We start from the raw sequence: 12227 nt of genomic DNA, 5'->3' as shown, positions 1-12227 counted from the left end.
TTAAAGTGTGCCACCTTATGATAGAAAATTGTCTGAATCGGGCCTTGAATAGTTTTGGTTCGATTTAGACAATTTTCACAGATACCAGACATGTGGAGCCCAGAGTCTATGGCTGACTTTTTGCCGAAAATATCGGTCAATATGTGAGATATATAATTGAAATTAGGAGAGAATCCTTTCTTAATAATAATAAGTTTGTGTGTCAAAAAAAGGTTGAATCGGGCCAATATTTCCCTTAATTCCCATATACCTAAAAGAAAAACCCCAATATGTGAGTTATCTTATTTAAAGTAAGTGAACGTGTTTTTATCTTAACGGTTAATCTTTGTGCATAAACTGGATAAAATCGGGTGAATACTTGACCTAGCCCCCATATAATTGATATCAGTATTTTCAAATATCCGGTTGACTTTACTCCGTATATAATACGTAGAATAATTTCCGTTTTTCTAACAAATCTTATTATATTAATGGCTTAGCGCTGAACACGAATGGAGTTGGTCTAGACCTTAGTTTTAATTTTATATCTCCTATATCATCAATTCCGGTTGACGTTTTGCAAATTAACTCAATATATTAGATTTAGCCTCTTCGGTTATTTGACATAAAATCTTACTTTAGGATGATTTTAATATAATTTTCGCTGAAGGGAAGTAAAATATAGTTATAAAACTAATTGATTCTATGATATATAATATAAGTATATAGAATAAGATTTGATTATTAACATTTTTAAAAAAAGAGTATGAAATGTTCGATTACACCCGAACTTAGCTACTCCTTACTTGTTTCATTTTAATTTTGTGTTTTTTGCTATATAAACGTCATGTATATAGATTATTTCCCCGTCGTGGTTGAAAACCTATGGAAACACTAGATTTTCAAACCTACAAACTGGTGAACGCGCCATAGGCGGCGTAACAAACGTACGTAAAAAAAACATATTGCTGGATTGTTCCAATTTCCCTGATTGTCAGCTGACGCAGGGTTGCATTTTCGAATTCCTAATTTAAAATATAATAAAATTATTTGAAATATACAAACTGAGTCTATCTGTATATTCTTCTACAATCGACAGACATCCAATGTCTATGGTATACATTCATTGTTATACTAGAAAAAAAATAAAAACATTTGTTATACCATATACAAATTTATAAAATTACACAAAATGTTTCCAACTTAACATTCCTTTTTCAGCGTTGGTCGCTTTGCCGTGGCGAAGGGTCTTAAGTAATAGCAATGGGCCCAATTCAAATAGAAGCGCACATTCCTTTTACGATACGAACTAAGAGAGATACCTCATAATTCCCACAAAGGGGATATGGATGAATAAACCTTTGGTTTTCCGTCCATCTCTTATTGAGGAAGTGTGAGAATATCCGCACCAACACCACCGTAAGCCAAGGTGTCGAGGTACCCCTTCTGATGGCTGAATGGTCAATGGGCGGTAATTGAATGACAGATCGTAAATGGACCTCCCCGATGCCTGGGCGAGGTCGGAGGTATTAAAGAACTCTCTACGCATATCGGCTCTGCAGACGAGTAACATACCCTTTATGTCTTTGGCCGACATGTGGGAACAACCATAAACTCAGCAACAAACACAGCGAGTACCAAACAAGGTACCCCAAGCGCAAACGAAAAACTCTCCACCTCCAAAGCAGCCATGAGTACCAACCAAAATACACTGACCGCTAAAGGAGACAAGGAAAATAAGCAAAGGAAAAATCCTTGAATCAAGTGAGGAAAAGGCTGTACCAGAAGGCAGTCTTAATACTAGGTAAGATTGCCATGGATCAGGCTGCCGGCACCTTAGTTGATGAAGATAAAATAAAGCGCAAAAAGAAAATAGTATACGAATATGAAAATTTCCTGAAAAAGAAACAAATAAAATATCCCGTCGAAATCATTAAGCAGGCAGATTCTCAGAAAACGAATCACTCTCAGAATGACTAGATGAGAACTCTGCCCAATAAACCCAAATAAGAACATAAAAATATAACAACAACAAGGCACTTCAATGATGTGGCCAGAGATAGCCTTCAGGTGGCTGTCACAGATGGGAACTCCTCCTCACCGAGAACCATACAGGACAGATGAGTGGAGATCGACGTCAGATTGTCGAGTCTAGTGTTAAGCTATGGGCCTCTGGCGGGTTGTCATCCGGTTTTTGACTAATCGGAAACCTTTAGAGGCTTCAGGGTTATCAAGTGCGTGGTCCAAGCCTCCATGGATTTTCTTACGGATAGTGTGGCTAAAATTAGCGACGCCTCTGTAGGTCTCAAACTGAGGCTTATATCCGCCAAGGATATCCCAAGGAGGCCTCGTGCTCGCATTTGGCGGTCTCAAGGTGCATCAAGCTGCAAGACAAGTCTATACTTGGCATAGACGACTGGCAGCTGACCAAAGAGGAAAAATCCAACAATGCCGGCAAACCAATACTAGTGGACATATGCGAGGAGTCGATAGGGGCTCTATCAAATACTGACAACAAAATCAACTTCGGTATCCGCAAGGTCAGGATCAAGATCTTCCAAGGCGACAAAGCGGCTGACGAAGACGACATAGACGTGCAGTTAATTCTGCAGTACTCGAAAAGTGCTGCAGCGAATCTGAGAACCGTCTTATATGACAGGGGCATCGGTATTAGCCTAATTCAAGAGCTCTGTTAAAATAAGGGCATGCATTATCACCACAGAAAGATATAAACGCCTTTCTTTGTTCTACCTGAGGCTCGCAGTGTTAAAGATGGGAGAAGAAAAAGGTAACGCTTTTTGGTTCTTTCTTACATGGCCCGCGACTGGGACAAGCCACCAGTATCTCTATCAAGGCTAACAGAGGAGAACAGCAAGGAGGAGAGACACACCATATGGGAAAGCTCCAACACAGACAATAGACGCTCTTTCAATATATATTACATAGCAATTTAAGAATGTGTAATAGGGGCGATGCGCCAACTTTCATTTACCCAAGCTCGGTAAATTTTTCCGGTTGGGAAGGAGTCTTGGATCACATCCCCTTCCAATATCGAAACCCTAGAAAAACAGCATGGGATAAATTTACCAAGATAGCAACAAAAAGCTTAGCAAGTAGCAAATATCAGAATAAAATCAATAAGGTTCAAGAATGAAATTAAGAGGTAGAAAAGTTAGAAAAAATCTTAACCACCTCCTTCAACCAATCTACACCATTAACGGTTCTCACAATAACGGAAGTCGCCTTCTTGGTGTAACGTTGACCTTAAGAATACCAGAACGCACTTAAGAAAAAAATTAAATGAAAGTTATAGGACCAAAGTTTGGCAACCTTACAAAGACATCTTGAAGCAATACAAAATAGCAGTCAAGAAAGCAAAGTCCGCCTCATGGCAATATTTTGGCACATCGATAGAAAGCTGCAAAGACTCAGCCAGATTGAGTAAGATATTGTCCAAGGAACATAACCATATATCTTATTTAAAGCCGAAAAACGGTGCGCAAACTTCCTTCGCAAGAGAATCCTTAAAAGAACTCATGACAACGCAATTCCCAGGTAATCAGTAAACGGCAGTGGGGGTATATCTAGAACTACTTGCGAATGCAGCAGACCAATCTGGCCGCATAGTAAGTAAGAATAAGATTGTTATGCTATAAACAGCTTCATGCCATTTAAAGCGGGGGGCGGCGGATAGGATTACTCTCATAATAATGCAGAAGCTAAAGAAAACAATAATTCCAAGGCTAGAAAATCTTATATATAATATATATTCAGCATCCAACTATCCTACATACCGAAAAGCTGGAAAAGAGTCTAAGTGGTGTTCCTACCAAAACCGTGTAGCAGAACACACGATAACGTAAAATATTTTGGACAATACCATGCTCGCCAGGAACGATCCATAGAGAGCTTTATATGCATTTTGAACAATTTGCTCAAAGTGGATAGAACACAACAACAAGATGCAGAGCAGATATGGCCCAAATATAGCAGGAATAGAACCAACGATCTACTATCCCATTCCAGAAATAGCATATACAAACTTACAGCTATTATAGCGGGGCCCTTGCCTTTTGGAGAGCATGCGCTAAAAATGAGTCTGCCTTATAACAGTAGTTGGAACGGTTTTCCAATTTATCTGCGAATGCCCAGCTCTATCACAAAATACTTGAAACCCATCAGACCCTTGAATGGTTGTCCACAAAAACCATAACGGATATAAGAAGTTTCATTGAGAGCACCAAATGGTTTGACCGCAAAATTTGAACGGAATAACAGGATTATAAGATCCTACGATAGTGAATCAAAATGGTGAAAGTGGTTAGCCGTGGCTGGCAGGATTTTTATACTCATGCAACAAGTTACTACAGAGTATAATAGTTTTGTCCACCTCACGGTTGTTTGTAGCACCTAAAAATAATCGAGCTAGGTATATGATTATATGTATATATGTATATAAATGATTAGGACAAGACGAGTTGAAATCCAGAAGAGAGTCTAATAAGTAAAAATTGAGATATAGTAGTGAAACTTTGTACACGTGTTCCTTAGCAAAAAAGTAAGGACAATTTTGTAAATGGGCGTAATCGGACCACTGGCACGTCCGGAAAACTTCATTAATCAGAAACATATAAAATGTCATATTGTAGGCTGAAAGCATTTTAAAAGTGGATGTGACCCCGCGGATTATAATCCCGCTCTCTCCCCATATAGCGATTTTTTTAAAAACCACTTAAAGCACGATAAATCAATAACCAAACGCTTCAGACGCATAAAATATTACAATACATCCAAAATGGTACGAGAAGGATTAGGGGAGCCAGTTTAAATTTTGACGATGGGCGTTGCGATTCGGTAAAAAATATTACCCTGACATTTCTACACTACAGTGCGCAATTGGCGAAATTAGAAAACCACGATTTTGAATTCCATATGACTCTTTGACTTTCCAGTATACAAATCAGGAACCAACCAATGTATCGGGTGTTTTTTTTCGAGGTATAGAACTTTAAGTTGGCATTATTGTTCAAGATGGCGACCAATTTAACAGCTGTCAAGTGATTTTGATTCTCAGTTTGGTTTGGCAATTCATCATGAATAGACCCACGCCTGAACAGCGCTTGTATATAGTGCAATTTTATTTCGAAAATAATGGTTCTGTGTGGAATACGTATCGCGCACTACGTTCATTTTATCGTCGAGAGCACTTCTGGTTGAATGGCTACGTCAACAAACAAAACTGTCGCATTTGGAGTCAAGCTAATCCTCAAGTGTATGTCTACCGTTACATCCAGAAAAACTGACTGTTTGGTGCGCTTTATGGGCTGGTGGAATCATTGGTCCGTACTTCTTCAAAAACGATGATGGTCAGAACGTTACAGTCAATGGTGATCGGTATAAAGCCATGATTACTAACTTTTTCATTCCTGAATTGAACAACCATGATGTCCAGGAGCTGCGGTTCCAACAAGACGGCGCAACATGTCACACAGCTTGTGCCACAATCGATTTATTGAAAGACACGTTTGGTGACCGTCTAATTTCACGTTTTGGACTTGTGAATTGACCTCCAAGATCTTGTGATTTAACACCGCTAGACTACTTTCTGTGGGGTTATGTAAAGTCATTGATCTATGTGCATAAGCCACAAACGCTTACCCATTTGGAAGACAACATTCGTCGTGTTATTGCCGATATACGGCCACAAATGTTGGAAAAAGTGATCGAAAATTGGACGTCCAGATTAGACTACATCTGAGCCAGCCGTGGTGGTCATATGCCAGTAATCATATTTAAAATGTAATGCAACAAGATTATCTTTCGGATAAATAAAATTTATATCAATCGAATAATCCATCGATGTTTTATTGCAATTTAAAGTTCTATACCTCTAAAAAAACAACCGATATAAGAATAAAACTTAGTGCCCTCAAGGTATTAAATCTTACGCTTAAAAATTGTCAAAATCGGGTCATAACTTTTGAAGAGCCCAGATTCAAAATATGTGCGTATGGCTGACTTTTTGCCAAAAACTATACTCCTTATATGTATATGTTTATTTATAAAATTGATTGAGAATAAGTTATCAATTATACCTTAGCAATTCCATTTCTCTACCTCCAATGATTTTAGTATAATTTTCGCTGACGGGAAATAAAATGTAGTAATAAAACTAAGGGAGGCTATGACCTTCAAAAGAAGTTAATATGATACCAAATTTGATTGTAATTCATTCATCATGTGGTACATTTTTTAATATTACTAACAACTGAAGATATTTAGCCCTGTTTAACCCTTGCAAGTTGCAAGAGTATGAAATGTTCGGTTACACCCGAATTTAGTGCTTCCTTACTTGTATATTTTAATATTGTGTTTGATTTTATCCAAGTGAAATAATTAAAACGAAAATGAGCAACAATGGAAGAAATCGCCTTCCTAATTTTAGTTCTGCGAAAGAAAAACTTATAACGTTGGCATAGTAACAGGCAGGCGTTATAGAAACCAAGAAAACAGACGCAGTGATCTGGGAGTAAAAAAGGAGCACCTGGGATAAAATATGATAAACAAGGAATTCAAAACAGCGGTAAAAATCAGCAGGGGTACAAAAAACCTTCGTGAGAAGAATGAAAACCTCTATCGAAAAGCCAAAAGGGATATGGCCGGAGATAGGTTCGATCTACATAAAACAGTAGGTGGCTGCCAGGGCCGCCGAGAGAAAAACCGTGCCCAGGGGTAAAAAGGTGAGGTGAGTCACCTCCCTACAGGAATATTTCTAATACTTTATAAATTTTACTAATTATCTTCCGAATTAAATTTGCTTTCTTGTTGATGTTGGGTAGAACAAATTTGCTTTGTACGATTTTGAAAATCAACAGTGTATAAATTAGTGGAAACATGGACTTTCAGTCAAAAATTTTTTTTTAGATTAAATCGGAATATGTGAATATAGAGATAACAAGACTTTAAGTTTTTAAGAATCATCTCATTAAAACATTTATTTATCGATCTGATTAATGAAAAAAGTTTTTAAACATGCAGTTCAATTATTTGGAACTGAAAAATGAGCTTTTCGAGCTTTGGCGGCAGCGAATGCGTCGATAAAAGTCTGGAAATCCAATTTCTTGGCTAATTCTGCCTCTAGGTATAGTGTAGCTAGTCCAGAAATATTTTCCCGTGACGAGAATGATCGATCAAAAATTTGTGATCCTTGCTAAAGCACTAAAAACGAACGTTCACCACTTGAAACAGAAACAGGTAAAGTACAAAATAATCGTATATATTTAGGAAAAGTCTTCTTAATTTTTGAGCATTGATGGCATTCATTAAGTGAAAAGCTTCATTGGACAACATATCAGATACCTCAACAAAATAATTTTTTGCAAATACTTTTTCCGCTGCGTTGAGTTTATCTTTTTTCATATCACGGAACTGCCATAGAAATAAGAACGATTCGTTAATGGCACTCACTGCGCCGAATCTTATCTTCATTCCACGGATAACGCTGTGAAGTATGACGTAGAAAGTGTTTCTTTTGAATTAAATTTATTCTTCAAAGCATTCTAATTCTTAACTATTCACTTAATTTCTTGAAAAATACGGGCCTCTTTAAGAAGACCAGAAAATACCAATAATCCCTAGCAAAGGCAACAGCATAGATGGGCAAATGAAAAATTGAATTTAAAAAAAATTAGATATTGAAGTAAAAAGGAAGTAAATGATGATTTGTAAAAGCAAATTTTAGTTTTATTATTTTTAAAGTTTTTAAGTATTTATAAATTTTACTTGACAAAAAGAACATAAATAAATACATTAAAATTAAAAACTCAAAATGCAACATTTATTATAATATTATTTATTCCAAATAATGAATGGCAAACCTGTCCTCCCTGCATCTCACTCATATATTCATCAAATTCCACGAAACTTTTAGAAGCCTCTTCAAACTGAGAATTTTCTTCTTCAGGCGGATCTGCATCTTTGTTCTGAGGTGCAATGTTGAGTAAAATTCCACAGGCAACAATAACTGCCATAGTCGTTTTTTACTTACATATGTCTCAATCCAATGGAAAGTACCGGAAATCGTCTCTTCCAAACACCAAAGCACCTTTCTATGCAGTTTCTGATACGTATTTGTGACTCATTATACAACCGCTCTGCAGCAGTTTCTGCATGTGAATGTGAAGACATCATGTACTTGCTGACGGCGTTACTACTGTCGCGTAATATAAATCTGTCTTTAAAACGTTCTGCTCAAAGCGGTGCTTAATACGACTATTGTTAAAAATGTTACTGTCATGGGATGATCCGGGTCATCTGCATACAAGATCCATTATTTTATTTGCATAGCAAATTGGCTGATTATTAAACTAAAATTATCCTTTTCGGTTTCGGAATATTTTAGCAGAATCTCCATCAGGCGACTACTACAAACAAATCGCCAAAGGAATGATAAAGGTATGTTAAGTTTTAGGTTGCTTAATGAGTCTAAAGTTATATTTTCTTCATTCCAGTTATAAATACAATTTTTTTTTTTAGTTTTTTATCTTTTATTTTAACATGATAACTTGTTTAACATAGATACATATGTACTTGTACATTGTCAGAAAATTCGGATTCAGCCCACCAAAAATTAATGCATATCTTAATTTAAAATCATTTATCGGCTTGTTAGTAACAAAATGTATTTTTCCAGTCATGATTTGGGTTCTGTGCGCAATTTTCACGCATACAAACATTACGTAGTCCCCATTCTCAGGCTCTTAACCGAAAACTTGCTAAAAATATTTTAATAAAAATCAAACAGGGACTTATCTAGAATTACAGTTTGCAAAATTACCTGCGTTACTCAAGGTACATCTCGCCTTTGCATTTAAAGTAATTCGCATGGACTTCTCAAAAGCAATGATGTCCCCAATTCTCAGATATCGGTACAGTCTACTAATGGATGTGAATGAAAGTGTGATACATCTACGCCAAAGTTATTTTCTCAAAATAAACTCAGTAATTTATTACATGCTTAAGTTTGGAATAAAAAACAAGATTTCAAAGTGTTAGACGTGGAAAGATATTGTTATAGTTACATTTTTAAAAAATTTCCGATGTTTAGTATGAAAAACTTGAAAGGCGAAATATTTGATAGAGCAAATAATGAAAGATATAGGTTTTATCAAAGTTTTGATCGTAGAGAAATTTTGTGTTGATAGTCTAAAATTTCCACGGTAACCATTAAGTACTAATTATGAAAATATTGTACAAAATATGCTGACAAACTGTCAGTCTATAGGAGCAAATTTGAGTATCAAGTTAGACTATCTCCGCAATCATCTGGATAAGTTTTCGAATTTATTATTTATTTTGGAAATTATATTAAGGAACAGGGAGAGCGGTTTCACCAGGAATTAAAAGGGATGCTAGAAAGGTGTCAAAGTTGATGGGATCACCACATGGTGGAAATATACTGCTGATCCTTAAAAAGAGGTTGTCGACTGAAAATGTATAAAAAAACTCATAAAAGACGTTTTATTGAAATAAAAAATAAGCTTTCAACATTTGTCTCTCTGTTTACTTCGATGCATATTCTATTCTGTTGTATGCAACCTTATTTTTCAAAACAAAACTGACATAATTAATAAATAAATCTTTTATTTTGTTTCATACTTTCTATTTATTGCAATGTAAACTGAAAACAAAGATTTTAAAACAAACAAGAGCAAATCTCTCAAAAACATAGATAGTTTCATTAAATGTGGGCACAAATACGTCCAAAATCGATCTAATATCTATGAAACCAACAAAACCACTGTAAGCTAGTGTTATTTATTAAATTGATTAATCACTTTGTTCAAAGTTCATATTTTCCTTGATAACATATTTTTGAATTACTTATAACATCAGAATAATCAACATTATGTTCACAAATAATATTTGGAAATTATTAATTTAATTATTTTAATGGTGTATGGGCATCAAAAACGTTAATAGTTAATCGGGCTTTACAGAACTTTTAAATTATTAATTTGTATACTATTAATTTACTTAGTTAAAAGCTACTTAATTAATTTGACACTAATTGCACTTTTTAAAATTGTATTGTCTGAAAATTTTTCTGTCCATTTAACTCAATTTTAATATCGGTAGCAGCCTCCTAAATTACTTCCATTTAGAAGTATCATTACACATTATTGGATAATCTTTTAAAAATGTACCATAATTAACTATTAGTAAATTATTTATAATAGATCCAATAATAAGAATATTTAAAATCTATAAACATGTTGCATAAAGTATCAAATTTATATTGGGTAAATGATAATTGCATATAATGATTCGTATATATAATTGTATTAAATTTTACTATACCATTTTCTAAATTACAATGATCAAATTTATTATTACCATTTTGAATACTTTAATTTCTCAATGTTTGTTAACAAGAAGTATCTTAGTTACTCACTGCAGGAATTGCACTTGCACGATAATACCTTAAATTTCTGAAATTCTCGTACATTTTAAAAATTGCAGCATTTGAAATATTTTTAGTAATTTAATGTTCATCTTTACCAGAAAATTTAACTTGTGGCATTCTCCGCATAATTTCCTTAATTTTAATAGAAAAGGTATAAACACTTAAACTACTATCAATATTTAAGCAATTTTAATAATCAGTTCATCCAATTAACTAAAATTTTTGAAAATGAGATGTGTGCAGTCATCAAAAAATCCCATTAGTATGTGCATTGGAATATTAACTGAAACAAGTAAGGAAGGGCTAAGTTCGGATGTAACCGAACATTTTATACTCACGCAAAGTCAAATGGTATACTCGTTTTTATTTCTTTGTGGATCTTGCCGCCTGGTTCTATGTTGACCGATATTTTCGATAAAAAGTCAACTATAGGCACTGGGGTACATATATCAGTACCTAGGGTATTGAACAGCTTTGGTTCAATTTAGCTAATTTTTGGTCACAAGGGGGCATACTTTAAACGTATTATTCACGCAAATTTGTACGCCGATATAATCATTGTTGCTTGATTTGCATACTGGAAAGTGAAAAAATCAGATGGAATTTAAAATGGTGTTCTATGGGAAATAGGCGTGGTTGTAATCCGACTTCGCCCATTTTTGTACTATAACATAGAAATATGAGAAGAATATTATGTACCGAATTATAATCGGTTAAGCAGATCCCAAGATATGGGTTCTCACCTAAAAGTGGGCGGTACCACGCCCCCTATCTAATTTTGAACGTGGTTCCTATAAATTCATCTTATACCATTCCAGAAATAAAATTTAATATCTCTGGCTTGTTTAGTGCTTGATTTATCGCGCTTTTAGTATTTTTTAACAGTACCGTTATATGGGGAGTGGGCGGGCTTGTCACCCGATTTGACCCGTCAATAAAGGTGCTAAAAGCATTTGCTCCCAGTGAATTTGGTTATTATAGCCGTAGCGGTTTAGGAGATATGCACATTAAACTTATTAGGGGCGGGACCACGCCCACTTTAAAAAAAAAATTTCACTGCAGATGCCCCTTCCTAATGTGATCCTTTGTACCAAATAACAGTATTGTATCTTATTGTGGAGCTTAGTTATGGCAATTTATTTGTTTTTGATTAATGGCGTTTTGTGGGCGTGGCGTATATACATAACCCTATATCTAACTCGATTAGTTTGAGGTGATACAAACAACCGTTAGGTGAACAAAACTATTATACTCTGTAGCAACAAGTTGCGAGAGTACAAAAACTAAAAAACACGCTTTTATGCCACTTTAAACTAAAAGGGAAAAAAAAAATAATTCCTTATATAAACTGCCAAAAATATTTACCGAAAAATTGTTGTATTATTGTGAGAAAAGTGTGGTATTCGCTATATACAAAAAATATGACACAAACCATCCCACGTTTTTCTCATTACAATACAAGTATTTTTTGGTCAATATTTCTGTCAGTTTATAAAGGTTGATTGAATTTTTTTTTTTTAAATCGTATATCTGTAGTGAGAACACATGTACAGTTACAAGTTATTCTGTCAATTAATACTTTGTTCACAAGCAATTCGAAGTTAACGTGTCAGAGTATTTTTTTAATATGGAAAAAAATTTTATAGAGCGCAGTGATTAGATCATTTGTTTTGAAAGGTTTCAAAGCAAAGAAAATTTATGAACAATTGTTAGAAGTGTATAAGGAGTCATCACCTTCAAAACGTACCGTTGAATTTTGGGCTGGTGAATTTAAACGTGGCGT

This window comes from Bactrocera oleae, chromosome 3 (assembly GCF_042242935.1).
Source record: "Bactrocera oleae isolate idBacOlea1 chromosome 3, idBacOlea1, whole genome shotgun sequence".
In the NCBI taxonomy this organism is placed as follows: Eukaryota; Metazoa; Arthropoda; class Insecta; order Diptera; family Tephritidae; genus Bactrocera; species Bactrocera oleae.
The sequence above is the reverse complement of the archived record's forward strand: the minus strand, read 5'-3'. Positions refer to the sequence as shown.